At 44.3% G+C, this 22,096-nt stretch overlaps 2 non-coding genes across 2 annotated transcripts; one reads left to right on the forward strand and one right to left on the reverse strand.

Moving 5' to 3' along the window:
• Positions 1-11,722: 11,722 nt before the first annotated feature.
• On the reverse strand, positions 11,723-11,795 carry Trnak-cuu (transfer RNA lysine (anticodon CUU)). The gene has a single exon. It is a non-coding gene; the product is annotated as a tRNA-Lys (tRNA).
• Positions 11,796-12,171: 376 nt separating this feature from the next.
• On the forward strand, positions 12,172-12,244 carry Trnat-cgu (transfer RNA threonine (anticodon CGU)). The gene has a single exon. It is a non-coding gene; the product is annotated as a tRNA-Thr (tRNA).
• Positions 12,245-22,096: the final 9,852 nt, after the last annotated feature.

The following is a 22,096-nucleotide window of genomic DNA, read 5'->3' on the forward strand; positions in this document are numbered from 1 at the left end:
AGCCGACGCGTCTAGTTCCCTTTACTGCACCGTCGTCCTTGCGCTTCGTGTTTTACCCGGGCCGAAAATCCAATGATCGCCCAAAGGTGTGGCGTCAGCATCGATCGGCCTGACCGATGATTGCAGCGGCGTCATTGTGTGCCCGAACTGTAAACAAGCTCTTGGAAAGCTTCACCTTGTTTTCTTCTGTATAGTTCATTGGCGGTAGAGATCCCTTATTCTTGCACCACACATGTACTGTGGCATTCTCACGCTGTACCAACAAAAGAGACACGAAAGAAATACCAAACATTCGCCGATTCGCTGACGGAGATCATTCTTCGTGGAACTCGAGTGCCGTAAATCAGCACACCTGTAAGCTAGTTACCTTTAAGGCTGCCTAATCGCATCGACGAGCGTAGTTTTTTCCACATACCAGCATGCGTTATGTTTTTTTTCTTGTTTTTTTTTTTCACGATTCTTAAATGTTTCTTAAGGAGCATTGTTTTTGGAGTGTTGATGAGTTCATGCTTTCCTTCGCTGGCTTCCCGATTCATTAATTGCCCTTGTGATAACTAGAGGCCGGATTTTTAGGCATTAAAAAACTCGTTTTAGGCGCCAAAAATAGGCAGGCAAAACAACGTTTTAGGCTTTCACAGTAGTAAATATAGGCACAATAAATTTTCACATAAATGCAAATAATTGGAACGAAGACGTGCGCGACCTCTATCTACGACAGGAAAACAAATGTTATTGCTTAAAATGGCATAAAAGCGCCAACGGTTGAACACTGCCGTATACCCAACTGGATATGCTGACATGGGTTTCTTCTATAAATGCCAGTCTCACTATTTGTTATAACACCAATCAAGGGAAGTTAGACAGCTCTAGGAACTGGCGTTAATGATAGCCAGGGAAGTAGAAATCCTGACCCGCCTTCCCCCTCTTCACTCCAGCCCACCCATAAAGAATGTAAAGACAAACCCACATACATAACACATGTCTACAATTACTTCATTGCGAACGCAGTAGGCATAAAACCGGATCAGTGGAAATCTATTTCCAGCGAAACATAGTCTTCCTAGGGAGCAATGTTTCTGGTTGCTTCTGCAGTGCGAATTATTAATGAACAGCGATGGGAGTTTCTGCAGCGTTTACTACCAAACTGAAGCAAATACCGAGATAAAGATCGTTATGGAAGAGAAAAGAACATATTCAGCTTCTCCAGCCCTGATTTACTAATCAGCGAATCTATCGCTGAAATCACAGCAGCTTGGGCCGATCAACGTTTCTTTCGGTTTCCTGCTTGCTTCGTTTTTCTTTTTTTCTTCTTGTACGGCGAGAAAGCGCTTGTTGCTTCTTTCGTCGCGTCACCTGGGCAGCGAGGCATAGCGTAATTAAAGTGCCAGTCGTCGCTGTTAATCGCCTGCGCGAGGCAATAAATGTTTCGTGAGAAATATGGCGTACGTGTTGGGAAGTTTATGTGCTGTGTTCGACCGTGCCACTGTGCTATCCTGTCTTGCACTTTACAGATGCACTGCTTCAACATTTATGTCATGGTTGCGAAAGCTTTGTAGTTAGCATCGTAAACTTTGTGATGGACACAAGGCTTCGTACGAAACTTGCTTGAGGTAACTCTGGAAGGAATCATGGTTAGTACGTGAATTTTTCTGATATTCGTGCTCGTTATATTCGAACTTCAGGCGCCTTGTTGGATTTATTTATTATGCCGTTTCTACCCTTATTCATAGGCCCAAATTTTGAAGTATTTCTTTACTAAACACAGAAGGCAAAGACAATCAACGTGTGAGTACATGCACAGTTGCTGCTAATTGTGGTGTCAATAACATATTCAGTGGAAAACTATCAGTTTCTTCAAGTGACATATGTAGCCCCGCCACGGTGGTCTAGTAGTTATGGCGCACGACTGCTGACCCGAAGCCGCGGCGGTTGCATTTTCGATGGAGGCGAAAATGTTTGAGGCCCGTGTAAATAAATTTAGGTGCACGTTAAAGAGCCCCATGGGATCGAAATTTCCGGAGCACTCCAATAAGGCGTCCCTCATTATCATACCGTAGTTTTGGGACATTAAACCCCAGATATTATTTAGTGACACATACATGCTCGAAGGCAGGAAAAAGCTTTAGTGATCAGTGCTGCCTCGTGTCTGAAAGAAAGAAAGAAAGAAAGAAAGAAAGAAAGAAAGAAAGAAAGAAAGAAAGAAAGAAAGAAAGAAAGAAAGAAAGAAAGAAAGAAAGAAAGAAAGAAAGAAAGAAAGAAGGAAAGAAAGAAAGAAAGAAGGAAGGAAGGAAAGAAAAGTCTTGGATTGCGTATCGTGCGTCATTCGTTTGTTTTCGTAAACTTAAACCGTATTTTCTGTCCGCGTCTCTCCAGTGAATTGTTGCGTCTTCTTTTTAAAACGCAGGCGCAACAGTAACGTAATGATGCCCAAAGAATTCAGGTACTTTTTTTGTAACATTGGAACAAGGAGCCCTCTGAAACAAGGAGCCCTCTGAAAAAAAGTGATGTGACTTTCCTGCCACTCTCATTGTCAACGTTCTTTGGAACGTTTCACAAACCTAAAAGAACCAGACGCTTCATAATTGGTATTCCAAGTGACTATTTCCTGGAACGAAGCGTGGGGCACGAGCAAAATTCAGGAGCCCTTGTCCTATCGGGAGAATGGGGACAAGCGAAGCTTGGCGTGTGTGCGCGTGACGTACTACTTTCTTTCATTCTAAAAACACAGGGCGTGCAAACACGGACACAAGAAAGAAGTCACGACACCACAAACGCCAACTAACAACTGAAGAGACGCACAACGGCGGAAAAGAAGGCACGAAAACTTATCTGCGCATGCCCATGCAACAGGCGAACCAATCAATCCGGCACGCGTGGGGGTCTACGTGGAAGATAACTGTTAAGGCATTTGATTTCATCTTTATGCAAGTTAATCAAAGGTTCGCTCATGCATGCGTTACCACTATTCTCGATATGCCGTGCCTCAATCAGGCGCCTTTCTTCATTTATATGCCGCTACAACACTGCTCATTCATCGAATTTTGGCGTGTACTTACAATCTCGACAATTTAAAGATAGACTAGAATGTGAGCCTCCGGTTACCGATCTCTTATGTTCCAACAATCTCTGGTTAATGCATCGGCCCGTCTGTCCTACGTAGAAGCGCCCGCATCTGAAAGGGACCTTATACACCACACTCGTACGGCAATCAGTGAATTTGTTGGTGTGTTTTACGAAACAAATATCGGTCCGCTTCTTGTCTTTTACTCGCTCATTTTTCCTCCGCACAGAGGCACAGATATTACCTAGCTTATTGGCAGCCGTGAAAAAAACAATAACGCCGTATCTACTTCCTACTTTCTTTAGCCTGTGAGATACGCAATGAATGTACGGTATACCTACGACACGTTTCTCCTTATCGCTTTCTGCAACCATGCTCGAACTTAACATAATGAACTTCTTTAAACGTTCAGCGACAGTGGGCACTGCATCACAAGGATACCCTACATCTAAAAGGCGCGTAACCTGTGCGTCTTTTAGATGTTTTAGATGTCGTTTGAGAGCAAGGCACCTGGCAAGTCGCTGCACTTAACTGTTTGCAGAACTGCTTAAACTCTGAGTTTTTCAGACCCTTTTCGTATGCGTAGTTCTTAGGCGCTAGTTCATTTCCTCTCAGAAGATAACCCCGGCTGTTCTAAAGCTTTTAGTGTGGATATTCATGAAGATCTTTATTACTCTCGCGCGTCTGACAAAAAACGAAAGTGAACAATAGGAGACCAAGCCTAACAAAAGAACTGTGGTATAAAAACTCAGTTTTTTTTACCTTTTTATCGATTTTATATGTTAGTAGCGTTTGTTTCTAAATTTCACGGAATTCCAGAAGTGGCTGTATTCCGCTCAGCAGTGAAATTGGAGCTTTCTCACGTCCTAAGGTTAACCTGGCAACCTTTTTCTTTCACCTGTTCATTGTCTTTTTAGGCATTTTAAAGTTTTAATGAGCGAAATATTTTCTTCCTGTCGTCTAGTTCGGCTGTGCAATAATCAAATCGTTTGATTGCGTGCTACCCAACAATTAACGGCCTCTGTTTTGTAGCTATCGGTACTTATTAAAACTATTTTTATTGCTACCGGCACCTTTTAAGAAAATCCACATACACAAATGCAGTAACGTTCATTTCGCCCCAACAAAAATTGCAAATGACTTTGCGCTTGCGCTCTTTCAATTTTATTCGGCACCGAGATCGGCGGGGTCCATCTGGCCGATCAATTTCGCCCTCGTTAATGACCGAACATTAGGTCTCAGCGATTAAAATGTTCGTTTATCACTTGCCGCTTACCTCCCTGCCTTCGCTGAAACTTTTGTACATATTATACCCCTGGCACTACTTACAAGGTAAATCATGCAACACACCCGCGCACTTACGAGAAAACGATTAAACCGGTCGTCGGTTTATGAGTTACCCGACTACAGTTTACGGGCCAGGTTAATCAGTAAATCAAACGAGGAAAAATAGCGCTCTTATCAGGCTATTTTAGGGGATACGATGAAGGCCAGTTCTCGCTAGCTGCAGCAGCCCACGTCGATAAAAATATGGACTGTTTCCTTAAGGATCATAACACAACCCCTGAAGCAAAAGCAACGACGCACTCCTCAGTACAAGCAATCGGTATACGCTTGTAATTTTTTTTTTCTTGCATGTATACTCAAGTTCGCAGCAAAGCACAGCCTTGGAGAACGAATCTGTAACCCACCACGGTGGTTATAGTGCTCGACTGCTGACCCGAAGGTCGCGGGATCGAATCCCTGCCGCGGCGACCACATTTTCGATGGAGGCGAAAATGCTTGAGGGCCTTGCACTTAGATTTAGGTGCACGTTAAAAAAAACCCAGGTGGTCTAATTTTCCGGAGTCCTCCAGTACGGCGTCTCTCATAGTCATATCGTGATTTTGGGACATTAAACCCGAACACTTAATATATTACAACGAAATTGCGCTTCAGGCATCCACTCGCCAATTACATAACAGTGAAAGCATAGACGGTTATATAAGCTCCACCCACGAAATCGCCGTGCACCTGTCCTTTCACTTCTGCAAGAGAGTCGTGCCATCCGGTTTACGTTCGAAGTGCAAGTACTTTCTCTCTGGTAATGTAAATACTTGCATATCAGAAAACGAAAGTTTGCCTTTTCTGACCAATATAATGTATTTGGCTGAGTACTTATCTCAGAATCTCTGAACGAAATTCACAGAGACGTTCAAGTTGTTTTCCCTAAAACAAGTGACAGAAATATGCATCTGTACGGAAGCATTCCAGCGATTATCAAATAAAAGAAATAGGTACGTTGAATTCTGCATGAAATTTGTTATGTCGCGGTGTCCCCAAGCACTTTCCCTTTCTTTCCAAGCCAAACTCGATGTCAGTAATGCCACAGTTAGGTCATAAATGGCCTTAACTACAATCAAAGCTTGGCTGCTGTCTCTACGTTCTTTCTTCTTGCCAGCTATTACCTAACTCGGCATGTATATAATCCAGGCCAACGACTGCAGCCAACATACAAGACGTTGTCGTGATACCCGTTGCTAATCTAGCGGTGTGCAGGAAGTACATTCCTTGGGGAACATCTGTTCAGTGCAGCGGAACGGCAGCAAGAACGCTGCTTTGTAGATCGCTACTCTTGCTATAGCGCTTCTGTCTACATGTCCGTGACAGTCAATGTCTGCGATATCCGCTTGTTCTTTTTCTCACAGCGCCCTCTCCTCATCGCTGGTCTGGCCTTCTTGGTCTTCTTCTTTTTGTCTTTTTCACTCGGCTCAGCCATGGATGCGTGCCGTGTTGCTGAAGTGGGGCGTTCCGCCATTATGACGGCAACGAGATGGAACGAATGACTTTCCCACTTCGGCCACTCCATCTACTAAGCCTTATAGACAGATGCACTTAGTGGGTTATATTGTTTCTGTCGCTACACGATTAACTTCATCTTTCTTTGCCTATTTGTGCGTTTTTCTCGTTTTTTTTTCTCATTGGCTGTTGTATTTATCTGCGCCGTTCTCGGTCTAGTTTCCATTGTGTTGCTTTTTTCTTGCATTCATTCTCATTGTTATGCAGAATGACATTACCCGAAAAAATGAGAAAAAGTTAGAAGGTGGCTTGCGATATTTACCTGTCTCAGTTAGCTTCAGTTCATTTTAAACCTTGGGCCTTGGGTTGAGTGTTTTGTCTGTACAAGGAAATTGATAAAATGAAATCTCTATGTGCCTTAAACGGATACAAATTGTAAGTTGCGTTTTTGCAAACAATAAGAATATTGATGTAACGCCAAATTTACGATTGCATTATAACGAGAAGACTAATTTCATCATCATCATCGGCCTGACTACTCCCACTGCAGCGCAAAGACATCTCCCATGCTCCGCCAATCAATCCGGTCTTCCGCTTGCTGCTGCCACGCTATGTCCGCAAACTTCTTAATCCCATCTGCCCACCTAACTTTGTCTCCCCCTCGCGCGCTTGCCTTTTCTTTGAGTACAGTCTGTTACTCTTATTGACCAGTGGTTATCTTGTCTACGCGCTGCATTCCCTGCCCATTTGTTCTCCTTGATTTCGACTGAGATGTCCTTAACACCCGTTTGTTCCCTGACCCACTCTGCTCTCTTCTTGTCCCTTAGGTTTACACCTATCACTTACCTCTCCATGGCATGCTGCGCCATCTTCAATTAAAGTTGGACCATATTCGTAAGGCTCCATTTCCTCTATTGTTAAGTACCGGAACAGACTTTTATTAGGCTCTCCGGCATGAACCGGAGAGACTAATTTATTACGACATCATATTGAAGCAGGAGGACTCAGTATGCCAAAGTTTGTCATTTTTATAGCATCTCTGGATAATTTAAGGTTTGTTTGAAAATGCTCCACATTCCTAGAATCCTGAAAGTTAAAATGGTTGCGAAGAACATAAGTACTACAGCCGGACACAGCTTAATAAGGCCGGAGAGGCCCCGCCCAGACAACCGAAGCACGGCAGCCAATCGCATCCACGGCTAAAGAAATAGCCCAACTCATGCGCTCGGCAATGTGCTCCGAAGACAGGGTCACCGACCGCCTGGCTCATGATCTGAGTCTGAAATGCGCGCCCATTGGTGCAGCCTTGTGTGCATCCGCCTTTGAGGAGGAAATGTCGCGGACTTTTAAAGTTGTGTCCGACTATATATTGTTATTGGGACGAGAAACAAAACTGTGTTTCGCGGTTTTCGCGCTTCACGTCCCCTTCCTTAATAATTCTGCAGTTCCTTAAAAGCCACCCTTTCCTTTTAGATCGGACTCTCAAATAAACCCATCTTATTTTTCATTGCTGCTTCTTCGTAAACACAGAAACGAGGAGTGAAGTCGTCAGAGCTTTACGTGTGTAATAATATAAATACCGTGAGAGGTTTAATTTAAAAGATGGCTTGGTTGCAAGTTTCGGTTTAATGTTTCGTCTGTTCTGCGCCATTCCTTTGTACGACATCAGTGGATGTTTCCGTGGCGCTGTCAGAAAACGTTATCCGCTTTTAACATTGTTTGTGGATTGCAAGGAAAGGGAATTTACCATAAAGAACGCGCGCTTTTTCATTACGCAGGCGTAAAGCGTTCGTTAAGAGAAACCGGCACATTCGCGTTGTCCAATAAATAGTTCTCCTAAGGAGGTCTGCCTGTAAATACATTGCAAGACACGCACACGCACACGCACACGCACACGCACACACACACACACACACACACACACACACACACACACACACACGCACGCGCACACACACACACACACGCACGCACGCGCACACACACACACACACACACACACACACACACACACACACACACACACACACACACACACACACACACACACACACACACACATTCTTGAAAAGAAGTTTTTTTTTTGCAAATGGTAGCATTTTCTTAGCTTCTACATATCTTTTGGGCAATATTTTCAGGCAAATAATGTCCATGTAACAGAAATTAGCAAAGTTTCGTGATGGCATCTGGCGTGAAACTCTCGCGCACGTTACAATACTGCGATAGATTGAGTTCGTTCAGCCGTGAGCTTGCTTTATTTGTATTTTATTAAAGCTATCATCTATTAATTAACAAGTAAATAGTTATTACATAGCAAACAATTATTATTTAACGCCATGTCTGATGATAATGTAAGCTAGGAATACGATCACATATAGACAAAAGTAAAAACAAGAAAGGCAACTCGAACGCTGCTCTTTGTAGACTTTTTCTCTAATACCGCATATTATTTTGTAGATGTGTGCCTGCTTTTCATTAACCTTAATTTTGCTAATTTTCTCAGCTCTGAGTCGTTCTAAGCAGTCTTTCTTTGGACACATTTTACATTTATGTCTGTGAGATCACCATCACTATTCAACACATTCAGCTTTAAACTTTCAATGTCCCAAATCTCAATTTAAACCCGGTGCCCCTAAACTTAAACGGGGTGCACTTGGTTGCCTTACTGGCATTAACCCGGATATTAATCAACAACGCTTGAAACTGGGCTGATTGGCTAAGCGTCATGGTTCTTGCGGTATAACCTGTAAACAAAAGGACAAAGATAGATAGACGACTTATGACTTAACGAGTGAAGTGAACAGTAATAACTAGGAATTTAAGAAAACGCAATGCAGGATGCAGGGGAAAAAATCATGAGCATGATGGCAAACGTGGATGACGCGTGAGCGTGTTCACATGTGGTATTTTTGACACTCTTTGCAAGCCTTACACGCACTTGACACGCTGTCATGAACAAAACACAATACGCCAACAAATAATGAGCCGCTTAAAGCAGTTGCCACCCCCTGCTCCTCCTTCAAGCCCCGAATCTTATAACGCTGAGCTTCTTAGGCAATGTCGACACCTGTTCCGGTGTTCAAATCAAATCAAATCAAATCAAATCTTTATTTTGCATATTATGGTTACAGGGTTAAGGATATACAGAAGAGGGTCCCAAGGTCAGAAAACCGTACCGGGACCCTCTGTGCATGATCATTAGATAAAAATTACAAAATAAGCACGAAAAATGAATAAATGAAATATCAAGTCAGAAATAAATTATCTGCTGTGCCGGGTGACACCTGTGTTTTTTTTACTTCAGCGTCCTCAGTTCTTCCGTTCTGCTCATTTTACTCGCTGTTATTTATACGCGCATCTACAAAGCCAGACACCTGCGTCCCAAGGTGTCCATTGAGACAGGAAATCAAGAAACCTTTTTCCGGTCTGCTTCAATTAGAATGAAGCACTCCGGTTCTCCTGGACACAATAGACGTTGCTATGTCAGCCAAAGCCTGTAGTAAGCTACGGAAGTTCCTTTAGCCGCCCCTTGCTGTGCTGTCAGCTTTCTACAACGGCGACAGCGTTCTGGTGTCGGGACCACTTCGTGCCGGACAAAGGCGTCTCGTTCTTTTATTCTACGTTTCTTGCTCTCTGCCCGCTAGTCTGCTCAATTATTTCTTTCTTGAAAGAGAGATAGAGAAGGAGAGAGATAAGGGGAAAAAGCACGGGGTTTAACCTTTCTCAGCGTTGATGACCACCTTGCACCGAAGAAAAAGGAAAGGAACCTGAGATACGAGATAGATAGAAGTTTGTATTTTGTACTAGCACGCGCACGTGAAGAGGCATTTTAGCATGCATGTTTTAGCATGCATGCACAGTACTAGAGTCAAGTCCGAAGTACAATGCGAAAGGAGGCGAAATTACATCGAAAAAAGTGTCCGGATCTTGCTGGAGATAGCGCTAACTGAACAGTACGACAACCACCACTTAAAAGCCGTCGGCTAAGAATTTTGTATGGAAAATGTCCCGAAAACCAATCTACAGTGTTGAAATGCCCAACACGTACTGCGCTGTCGACGTGCTTTAGTATTTGTTTCCATAGTTCCACTTTATTTTCTCCTACTCGCCTGAAAGGTCGGGAAACAGAATACCCCTTTTCGTAAGACGCAGTTCTTGTTTTATGTATCTTTGCGCTAACCGCGGAGTAAAGATAGGCGATACAATTGAACAGAAAAAAAATTCTCTTCGCGACGAAGATATTCGCATGCGGTTCGGCGAAAGTCACGTCGTCGACACTCTGCTTGGTGATGCACGCCTACGGACGTCGTAGCCTCGAGTTGTGCCAAAATGGTGCGATAGAAACAAATAACGGGAGAGGAGAAGCTTCATGTTCATGATTTCGAGCGAAGAAATAAACCTGTCCCCCAAAAATTGCCTGAAGGAAAATGCGTGAATGCAACTGCGATCCGGAAATACTCCCCCGCATAAACCGACTCGCTTTTTTAACGACATACGGAAAACTGACGCCTGGCGCTGATAGCCTGAGGTATTTTGAGAAGATACACAAAAAAATGAGGGCGCAGTTATGATGCTTCGAAAGAACGAAAGCTATAGCTTACAGGCAAATATCGGCCTCTGGAATAACGATGAAACATTCTGTATACCTGGCGGAGTATATATACTACAAAGTATTCATAAAAATATTGTTGATATGGTCGAATCGATGCGTCTTTTAAGCTTTTGCAAAACAGGTATGACGGAAAATGTACGCATTCTTGTTTATGCGGGGAAAGTTTTTTGTTTTTTTGTTTTTTTTTTTGTTTTTTAACACGAAAGCTTGCCCAACGACCTACACAATTAAATATATGAATGTGGGCCGGTTTCCGCGATATATATGGACAGTACTCTATGGTTGGTCCCATAGAACCACGAGTCATAGTCCGATGGTCGCGTTTGATGAACGCCCACCGTTTTCAGGTAGCGCCGTCGTGTTCGTTCAGGCCAGGGCATGTCCATAACAAGTTCAATTCGTAGTTTCAAGGTTTGGCGCATCGGCGCGCTCGATTTAGAGCGACGGCGTACAGGTTTTGTTTTTTCTGCACGTACGGAATCTCTTTTAGTTGTTAGTTGTGCGTCTTTGCGCGAAGCTTATAAAAAGCGTGTGCTATGCGCATGTGATTATTTGTACACTAACGTTTGTACCAGAAGATACTGCGTACTTTTTGCTTTTTGATGTTTATATCTTGCGTGTAATACACAAAACATGCGGTACAGAGAAAAAATAGCCGCAGCTCGAGCTATTGGAGCTGCCACGGAAACGCTTATACGCCTTCGTATCCCAGTGGCAAAATGCAAAGCGAGGACCTAGCACAGTCATGTCAACGACGGCACGAACAGACGAGATGGCTCGTAATGGATCGCTGACTGAAGGTCCCCGTCCTTACACCCTGTCTAGATGGTTGACCACCGACGCTGAAAGGGCCGGCCCCGGTGCTTATCAGTGGGTTTATCACGGGGTCATTCCACAATTGAAGGTGAATGACCTGCGAGGCTGTGTAGCACACGGCACGTGCGTGACACCGAATTTTGATGAAGGATACAGAAAGGCACATAATTTTCATGAAAGGTACAGAAAGCTACAGAAAGTTCCTTTTTAATGTAGCGTATGCTCCTTTGAATTTTACCATCTGAGCAGCATGCGCCTTTTCACCGGGACATGCGTCGACCTGTATGGCTTGCCGCACGCGCTTGGCGTTTCGTGCACGATCTTGAGGAGCCATTTGAACAGCATTAATATTAATGAGAACTAACAGACAATAATGCCAAGGAAAGTATATGGGATGTTTTTAGTAGTAAATGTAAGGTAAATGTGAAGAAAGAAAAGTGGACGAAAAGATAGCTTGCCGCGAGCAGGGACCGAACCTGCGACCTTCGAATAAAGGGTCCGATGCTCTACCAACTGAGCTACCGCGGCGGCCATTCCCCTGCCAGTAGCCATGACGGCGAGTGTGGAACACTCTTTTTTTCTGCCTGTTGGCGTCACGTAGCACGTGAACGTCTGTTAGTTCTCATTAATATTGTGTATAACAAAGAAAACGAGCCCTTGAAATTAACGCTTCTTTCCTTCATTCATAGCGAGGGCCTCGTTCTGGCAGACTTGATGCTTTCAGGTAGTATGCGAGGGATTATTGGTCAGATGCCAGCTCGTAATAAGTTCACGTGCTACGTGACGCCAACAGGCAGAAAAAAAGAGTGTTCCACACTCGCCGTCATGGCTACTGGCGGCGCTGACTGACGCTCCCACGTTTAAATGTACATATATACCCTATAAAGTGAACGGGGGGATGGCCGCCGCGGTAGCTCAGTTGGTAGAGCGTCGGACGCGTTATTCGAAGGTCGCAGGTTCGGTCCCTGCCCGCGGCAAGCTATCTTTTCGTCCACTTTTCTTTCTTCACATTTACCTTACATTTACTACTAAAAACATCCCATATACTTTCCTTGGCATTATTGTCTGTTAGTTCTCATTATTATTGTGTATAACAAGGAAAACGAGCCCTTGAAATTAACGCTTCTTTCCTTGAACAGCATCAGTATTTTTGCGGCATTCTTCGTTTCCTCACACTTTAGTGGACCAGTGATGAGTAGTATATAGGGTTTGCCTAATTTCTATGGCACATACGTTTCTGCTCACGGACACTCGTTCAGTTTTAGTCGAACAGAGGTGCCTAGTGGGGCTTGTCCGACCCTGACTAAAATGTATTCAGACCGTCTATATACTGTCTAGAAATGGTCTTAGACAGTCTATAGACTGTCTTAACCGATTTTTGTAAGGGAATTTTTGTGACACATAGCTGCTCTATATAGGGACAACCTGCCCAGCATACTATACAAGTTGGGCAATCAGCATAATCAGCATATGAGCGAATAATCAGCATAATATACGAGTTGGGAAGATATACGAGGCAAACGCATTCAATTTCGAACTCACCAGGCACTTCATGCAGAGTAAGTTTGTCTGGGAACAAGTCGTCAGGTTGTGTTATTGCACTACCTTTCCTCGTGTTCGTGACTACCTCTCTTCTCAACACTTTCCCGCAACAGAGGCAATAACAGAACAATACTGGGGGCAATTTCACCCTAGTCTTATGGAGCAACATACCTTGCTAGCACGTTTTCTGGCACCGTAAGATTGCGGCTCGAAAGAAAGCTCTATTTACCGGACCTTGAGGTAAAGAATGAAGCCGAAAAACTGGCTGACCCTTCCATCTTTTGAGATTCCCCTCGGCAGCAAGCTCATTGGCCAAAGTGTTAAGCAAGCAACAGGTCTGTAATCTGACCGAAGTGGTAGGCACTCTATATACAGATTTAAAAAAAAAGAACTCGAAGGTGCAGTTGGCATTTCGTGGACAGTCGTAAAAGGAACCGCGACCTGACTATACTTGAAGTCTATGTTATCTTCTTTCGGGAAGAAAGCGTTTGTGATCAAAGTGACGCCTAAACTGCTTGTTAGCTCACGGATTCCTTAGCGGAAATGACGAGCTGTCTTGCAACAGGATTTCTTCGTAGCGAAAGCAATTCTTTAAAGGGGCCCTGCAACACTTTTCCAAGTAGCCATAGAATGGCTTCACTAATAAAGCTTATTTCCTCACGAATCGACCACCGCAAGAATTTTGGAATCCGTCCAGTACGAGCGGAGTTACAAAGATTTGTCGGACACTGTAATAGCTTTCTCTCTTCTCTCGCCCTGACAAAAGTGCTGGAAGCTAAGCAGGGAGGAGTGGCACGGGGGAGGAAGGTATGTCACCTGCGCGGGCAAGTGACGGCCTTTCGCGGCGGCCGAAGTAACTACCGAGGCCGCAATGTTCAAATCAGCCAATGGCGTGACCAGTGGCAGTGACGCCGTAAGCATCATTTCTGTCGAGAAAAGAGGAAGCGCTTTTTAGCTGACTGAAAATTTATTATAAATTCCTGGCCGCACGCTGTGCTATAATTAGATGCGAAGTATCTTAAGGCCGAGCTCAATCCGGTGGTGGTGGTGGTGGTGGTGGTGGTGGTGTGCGGCGTGACCACCCTTACTGCGCATGCGCATACCCTCTCCACACACCTCCTCACAACTCACCCTCTCCCCTTCCCCTCTCCACTATCCCTCTCCCATCCCCCTCTCCACTTTCCCTCTCCACTTTCCCTCTCCCCTTCCCCTCTCCACTTTCCCTCTCCCCCTTTCCACTCTTCCTCTGAAACGCCGGCTAGACATGCCGAAATTCTCTCCTGCGCAACGCCGCGATGAGCTCGAGCGCATGCGCGTCCCCTCCCCATCTCTCTCCTCTTCTACGCTGCCCCCTCTCGCCCGCCTGTCGACCGCGTTCCCCGCTCGCCCTGTGAGAATTAACGGCCAGGCTAGATGGAAGATACGACGCGCGTAGCGTCCCTCTTCGCGTTCCACGACGCGAGGGTCGGTAGCATGCCCAACGAACGCCAACGGAACGCGATCGTGCAAGTGCTCCGGCTTTGCATCGCCTCATGGTTCCCTTTAGCGGGAGATGGTGTAGTTTTTTTTGACTCGCGTGTTCTCGAGAGCCTCGACTACCGATCGGCAGCGTTTCTGACCATGCTGAAAAAGTGTTGCAGGGCCTCTTTAACAAATGACGAGATGAATTCGACGGACACAAGCGCGAACCTCCAACTGAATTTTTATTGTGCGGACGAATATTTATAATGGTAACCATGCGCTTGGTAATGGTAACCACTACACTTCCACAAATCACGACACCCAAAAGTGATAACTAGTCAGCTAACAAGATAAAGGCATCAGTTACATTCAGAACTGAAAACCAGACAATATTTCACCTGTCACAGCAGGAACAGCTATGTTTCTACGCACACATTATTCAATGCCTTGTCTTGTGGGGACGTACAAAGAGGTAATGCGAGGGGAAAAAAATGGAGGCTAAAGAAAATACAGGCAGCAATTTCGTCCTGGGAAGTTGTCATATAGCGTGAATCATTCTTGGGGGCTGCTAATTGGGCTTGTGCTATTTCGATGGGAACCAAGAACGTAAATACAGGTACGAGGCCGCAGTCGTACTGAGATATTCGATAAAGAACCCGGAAGGTCGGGCTACAAAAAGAGGACAATATTTGCTTCTTTTGTAGCAACGATACATACTGGGACTCGCGAGCAGTTATTGCACTTGGGCAGTGCAATATAAATATCTATATAAAAGCTATTTTAAAAACTTTACTCTTTATTTTTTAGCTTTTGAAACCCAGCTACATTTCTGGAGACCTTACACTAACGTCAATGGTACCCCAAAAGAATATTTCACCTATATATGCGTCCTTAGCTTTCCGTGTTACTTTTAGAAAATATATTTCGACTTCAGAGTTAAAAACGCCCCTTCTGTGTGCCCATCAGTACTGAATTATATAAAGTATGAATCAGGGTAGCTATTAAATCTCTTTTTGAGGTGAATCAAAATTGGTACAGACAGCGTAAAAAAAGGAGTCATTAGAGCTGGATTGCTCTATTCGAAGTTCATATTGCTGAGCTTTAGTTTTGCTAGACTCTCGGGGTGACCGTGACTAAAATAAAAACAGCTCGGTCTGTAGCATTCTTTACGTGCGGTGACAGTAATCTGAGACACGCTATCAGGAACCCCCAAAAGATGGAGAGAGAAAGAAAGAACGACGTGTCCTATTCGCGCAGTGCGCCTCACGAATTTAAAAGAGAACACGTGCATGCCTCTTCTTCGCCTCATCGTGTAGTTGTTCCTCGTGCCGTTTCCTCTCAGATTGCCACGTGCCCCGTCCAAATTCACACCCTGCCCTGTCTGCACTCAGCATTTTCTGGGGTCCATTCACAGCTATAATCTCAGTCCTGTGCTGTACTTTCTGAACGCCTTCACCACGTAGACGATTACACAGACATAAGAGGAAGGCAAAATGTAAAACAAAAGGAGTATCGCGACAGACGTCGTCGGAAAATATAGTACGTGCCTGGACAAGCAAGAAATAAGAAAACTTTGAAAATGATGACCTGGTAGATGTTTTTTATTGCTTTTTTTTGCCGATTCAACTCTTTTTTTTTATCGCTCTTGTAGCCACACAAAGGCGCGGAGTGTTGAAATGACGCCAAAACGAGCAAAACATACAAGCGTTGGACGGCACTGAAAGCAACCTCTCCATCCGCGCGTCTGTTCTCCCCGAAAATGTGTTCTTTCGCGGCTACGTTCCTGGCTGCGTTGTTCTGTTTTAAGCCGGCTGCAGCGCAGAAGGGGTGGCGTGAGATTTCAGCGCATTTGCGCGTAGCACACGGGGAAACGTACGTGCGTTGCTTGCGCGCGTTACTTTTGCGCTCAATTGTTCACAATAAAAGTCGTGTCTTGTTTCGTGTGAGCCACGGTATCTCTCGTTCGCCAGCATGCGAGATAAAGAAAAATCGGAGGGGAAGCACGTACTAGCACTGTTATACGTCTCTAATCAAGTACGTGATTTCAGCTCAGGGCATGGGCTGGCTCTGAATTTCAAATTGGCTCTAAAGTATTCGGAAGTAATAATTCGACGTGACACTGCGCATTCGACGGACAGGAGACGGAGGCAATTACGTGCGTGGGACACTGTCTAACGCGCTACTGCTGTGATTTTCGAATACATGAAGAAACCCCTCCACGTAGCCAATGACCACTTCGTGTTGCGTCAATGTAAACATTAAGGTATGCTTGTAAACGAACGCAAACCTCGCTCTGCTCGCAAACGACAGATAATTTGTGGGCAATATATGTATAGTTGTGCCTTCTTCTATTCATTTTCATTCCGTAATGAGCGTTTCGATGAGAAGATATGGAGGTCAATTTAGAGAGAGAGAAAGCTATTTAATGAAAAACAGAGAATTCTGCAGGCGTACTTAAAGGCGCCTACATGCTACTCTGTATAAGGGAAGGGATTGAGGACAGAAAGGCCCTAGGAGGAGGAGGGCAGGAAAGGAGAAGGGAAAAAAAGAGGAGATATTATGATCGGGGTATGTGCATGTCACAACGTCAATTTAAATTTACACTATCGCCGTAGTTGTTTTAACCAATCGTTCTTCCTGATTTTAAACACTGAAACTAAGCGACAAGCTTGCTTCCGTGCTCCGCGTTCTTTCAAGAAGGAACATCGCCACCTGAAAACGTAGTCACCGAAGCAACAAGGTTTCGCAGAGCGCCTGATACGACCGGCTTTCACTCTTCCATGACAGTCAAGTAAGCATGAGAGAAGAAGCTTGGCGATGCGCGTCACGCTCCGTCTGCGCTCCCCTGGAAAGCCAAATCACTGTGCTTAGTGCGTAAGACAGAGACTGACTATCGTGCTGTCACCCAGGAGCGGTAGCGCGCACTTAAGCACCTGTGCCTGCCGTGACTCGAATGCTAAATGGCAAAGGGTAACCTTGTGAACGCGGTTGTACGTTCCCTGCGTACCATTTTTGCTTCGAGGTATGTTTTTTTTTTTCTTCTTTTTATTGCATTTATTTTTTGCCTATGTATGTTTGAACCAATTCGCAAATGGCCCCTGGTTTGGTTTTGCCTGCAAGCATGGTTTAGGTTACGTAGTCAGGAAAGAGCTGATTCGGGAGTGCACAGCATTGTAGAGGCATAAGCGCACATGATCTCATCAGATTGACTTAGCAAAAGAACCGTGAGGGGACATCATTATTTGTTTTTTGAGGCGGTATCGTAGAATCTTGATGTTATTTATACTGTGCCGCGTATTTTTTATGTTCTGGTGTTAGTATACTACAACACTGTTTTGTATGTGATTCTCGGACCCTGTGTGTTGTATGCTAGACCCATCCAAGGGCTAAGGAGTACATGGCGCCTTATTTGTGCGCCAGCATCTCCTGATGTTATATCAACAAAAAAGAAAACATACGTACCACTTTAATTTTATGCAACATAAGCAGTGTCTTTGTAAATGGCGTATACGGAACCTAATGTGAAACGATGTGTAGTTCGAGGCCTTGCAAGAGATCTGCTATTTTATCTGCACTACGAAAGCAGCAAGTATTACTGCTCATAATCTCAACGTGCTTGGGCTGCTTTTAAAATGAACAGATGGGGAGTCCCTTATAAAGCTGTCGGCTGGTAGTAAAAATCTAAAGAATCATCAGTAATAACGCAGGATAGCTTCCTAAGTCTCGTCCTAACAGCACCATCAGTAAATTTTCTCGCGTTGTGCATTTCAAACTGGGATAACCAGAACAGATCCTCAAGATGAAAATACGCACCATGTTTTGGCAGTGTGCGCCATCGCAGCGCGCATAGCATGGATAAGCGGAGATCTCTTGTGCATACGTTGACATTCCCTGCCGGTGTCCTGTAAATTGGTACAGCTTCGTGCCAGTCATGCAATATCGCCATGGAAAAACAGAAATAATTTAGCAGCGCAGTGGGACTTGGGCGTTTCCTCAATGTTGCTCAATATAGATGGCTTCGTCGCATCTCCTTCGAACTCACTCACTTTCCTTACTCTGCTTTCTAGCACAACTTTCTTGCTTTGGTTAATAAACTTTTCCAACAATTAAATATAATCTTCGTGCTCTCTTTCTCTAAGATGGTAGCTCTAGCATGATAAAAATTTGCGCGATATCGTGACATCGAGTAACGCAGTAGGCTTTGACAAAGAAAGTGGTGCTGAATGAGATTAAAAGGTTGTATCGTCTCAGCGGGTAGCGCGTGCAACTTCTCTATATTTTGTTTGTTTGTTTGTTTGTTTGTTTGTTTGTTTGTTTGTTTGTTTGTTTGTTTGTTTGTTTGTTTGTTTGTTTGTTTGTTTGTTTGGTGGAATCTTGACAGTTGGAGATTACAGGCTTCGAGATTTCACACTGCAGAACAAGAGGAATGTCGTAGTAGAGCACTAAGAATTACTTTTGATCACCTGGGTATCTATCAGGAGGGACGTGAACAGCGCGTGTAATACACAAGGACGAAGAACCGACGAGGACTAGCCCTCGTCGGTTCTTCGTCCTTGTGTATTACACGCGCTGTTCACGTCACTATGGAATACCAACTAGCCCGGTCACACACCTTGCATCTATCAGGAGCATCCAATGTACGGCACACAGGAGTTTCTGCACCGTAGTTCCGTAGAAACGCAGCCACCGTGGCTGAAATTTAAATAAGCATAATTTATTTAAGTATTTAAAGAAAACGGAGCCTGTATTCGCAAAAGTAGCTTAAGCTGGAATTGTTTGTAAGAAAAAAAAGTCCGTCCAGTCATGCCGCTGTACATTTTATTAGCGAAGGCTAGCCGCCAATGGCAAGGAGGCCTAACGATAGAAAAGTTTTGGTGGTATTCGCAAAATTTAAAGTTAAACATTTCGTCTCATTAAACGCAGACAAATCCGCCCGAGTGAAAAAAAATGCCTTGGGTTAATTTCGTTTCTGTTTATGTCGCTAGAAACTCAAGCATGAATTACCACGATCATCGATTGAATACCGCGACCATCTCTTCAATATAATTTAGGTACGCGTCAAAAAGGAGGCACCAATTTCTCAAGCGTCGCAGAAGCAAAAGAAACACTGAGTACCTACCACTGTGGAATAGGACGCGCAATATATTCTGACGCTTCACAATGACAGATATGGAGCGATGTCATATTCCGGCGATATGACAGATACGGAGCCAACCTCATCACTCATTCCCGCTTCTTCCATCATTTCCATGGCTCCGGTGTGGATGAGAAGAACTAGGGCAAAATGGTTACGTGCATGACTTCAACATCAACTGGCACCTCTGCACTTAGGCGAGCGTTAGTTAAGGTGTCAGTTGCGTTGAGCGTCATATTGTAATTCATCTAGCTGTTGCGAGAATACACCACTTCCTTTTCACTTTCCTTAGATTTCGCCGAGAACACGAAGAATGAGTGGGCTGTGTGGGCACACTTCTATATAAGTGCCAACGAGGGCGATGGAGTTGCATGTGGCGATTGATTTTCAAGCACCAACGTTGAAAGCATTCATCAACGTCATCGGCACTCAATGCTTCGACGCCCATTAGGCTATCGATATCCAGCAGCATGCTTCCGCTTATGGAACCTTTGCGTAAGAGGGACGAAAAGTGCGCGATTCAGTGTTGAAAATGGATAGTGAATTTGCAAAGATAATGAGCTGCATGTTAAGTTGAAATGGAATAAGCTTCCTTTCCTGGGTACAGCCAATGCAAGCATTTCATCATCATCATCATCATCATCAGCCTGTCTACGCCCACTGCAGGGCAAAGGCCTCTCCCATGTTCCGCCAATCAACCCGGTCCTGTGCTTTCTGTTGCCACGTTATACCTACAAACTTCTTAATCTCATCTACCCACCTAATTTTCTGTCTTCCCCTCACGCGTTTACCCTCTCTTGGACTCCAGTCAGTTACCCTTAATGACCACCGGTTATCCTGCCGACGTGCTACGTGCCCGGCCCATATCCATTTCTTCTTCTTAATTTCAACTATGATATCCTTAACCCCCGTTTGTTCCCTGACCCACTCTGCTCTCTTCCTGTCTCTTAAGGTTACACCTATCATTTTCCTTTCCATCGCTCGCTGCGTCGTCCTCAATTTAAGTTGAACCCTCTTTGTAAGTCTCCAGGTTTCTGCTCCGTAGGTAAGTACCGGTAAGATGCAGCTGTTATATACCTTCCTCTTGAGAGATAGTGGTAGACTACCATTCATGATTTGATAATGCTTGCCGAATGAGCACCATCCCATCCTTATTCTTCTAGTTATTTCACTCTCATGGTTCGGCTCCGCGGTTACTACCTGTCCTAAGTAGACGTACTCCTTTACAACTTCCGTCGTCTCGCCACCTATCGCAAAGCGCTGTTCTCTGCCAAGATTGTTCCACATTACTTTAGTTTTATGCATATTAATTTTCAGACCTACTCTTCTACTTTCCGTATCCAGTTCAGTAATCATGAGCTGTAATTCGTCTCCCGTGTTACTCATCAATGCAATGTCATCAGCGAATCGCAGGTTACTGAGATACTCTCCATTAACTCTTATCCCTAATTCTTCCCAATCTAGGGCCCTGAAAACCTCCTGTAGACACGCGGTGAATAGCATTGGAGAGATCGTGTCACCCTGTCGTACGCCCTTCTTTATTGGGATTCTGTCACTTTCTTTATGAAGGACTATAGTGGCTGTGGATGCGCTGTAGATTTCTTCCATTATGTTTATATAGGCTTCGTCGATGCCTTGATTCCGCAGTGCCTGCATGACTGCTGATGTCTCCACCGAATCAAATGCCTTCTCGTAATCTATGAAGGCTATGTATAGGGGTTGGTTGTATTCCGCGCATTTCTCTATCACCTGATTGATAGTATGAATGTGGTCTATTGTTGAGAAGCCTGTACGAAATCCTGCCTGGTCCCTTGGTTGATTAAACTCTAATGTCGTATTAATTCTGTTGGCAATTACTTTTGTGAATAGCTTGTAGACAACGGACAGTAAGCTGATGGGCCTGTAATTTTTCAGGTCCTTGACGTCCCCTTTCTTATGGATCAAGATGATGCTGGCATTCTTCCAAGATTCTGGTATCCTCCCTGTCGAGAGACACTTCGTATACAGGGTGGCCAGTTCCTCTAACATAATCTCTCCACCGTCTTTCAACAGCAAGCAATGCAAGCATTTAACTTGCCAGAATTCAACGGAAAGAATCGACCTATGGTTACAGCAAGTGAGTCGACAGGTGCAAAATTGTTTGTCCACATAGCTACCATACAGGCCGATGCCTGAAACATTACACTTTTCTAGTAGTAGCGAGCTGAGATATCAAATCATACGCAGTGTGCGCAAATAGAAAGACAAATATTAAAACAGAAATACAAAATGCAGGAATGGTAAACATTAAAGTGTCTTCTCAGTTAAAGCACGGTGTATGCTACGAAGGCGGACGGAACAAACAAATCTGTGCTCGACTCGGCTGCTTGGTATATCTCTAAACTGGAATAAAGTAGAAGATATTTTTAGAAGAGTTTAGAAGATATCTCTAAACTGGAATAAAGTAGAGTTCACGGGAAGATGGAAACTTGAAGTGATGAAAAAACATGGCTGATCCCTCCGTCATAGGAATCGGTATAACACGAAAGTGAAACGTGTCTTCACAGAAGTAGTGCTTATTGTGTAGTGATATATGAGAGCTTGTACAATGTCTATTTGTGTTTGGCAGCTATAGCACCGTTTGACGTGGATGCATTCATGTTGACAGCATGTCTCTATCACGATGACTAACGCCCATGATCATGATTAAACC

This window comes from Rhipicephalus sanguineus, chromosome 6, assembly GCF_013339695.2.
Source record: "Rhipicephalus sanguineus isolate Rsan-2018 chromosome 6, BIME_Rsan_1.4, whole genome shotgun sequence".
Classification (NCBI taxonomy): domain Eukaryota; kingdom Metazoa; phylum Arthropoda; class Arachnida; order Ixodida; family Ixodidae; genus Rhipicephalus; species Rhipicephalus sanguineus.